This window comes from Myotis brandtii, unplaced genomic scaffold (genome assembly GCF_000412655.1).
Source record: "Myotis brandtii unplaced genomic scaffold, ASM41265v1 scaffold122, whole genome shotgun sequence".
Taxonomy (NCBI): domain Eukaryota; kingdom Metazoa; phylum Chordata; class Mammalia; order Chiroptera; family Vespertilionidae; genus Myotis; species Myotis brandtii.
Window position 1 is genome coordinate 2,029,606 of NW_005354255.1, and position 254 is coordinate 2,029,859.

Sequence of the window (254 nt, forward strand, 5' to 3'; positions counted from 1 at the left end):
CGCTCTGGGACCAAAAATGGGGGTCACTAAGGGGACCCCGCTTGTTCGAGCTTTTCCTCCGTCGGAGCGCTCAAGATCCCCCCCGGTCACCGCTAATGGGCCGCGCCTGCAAAGTGCAGATTCACGGGACTCGCGGGCCCGACTCGGCCTCGAATCAACCCGCCCCCCAATCTTTCCCCCCAATCCCGCGACCCTCTCCCAAACCCGATTTCGTATTTCCGCTGTCTCCCTAACCCAACCAGGTGCCCCTGCGC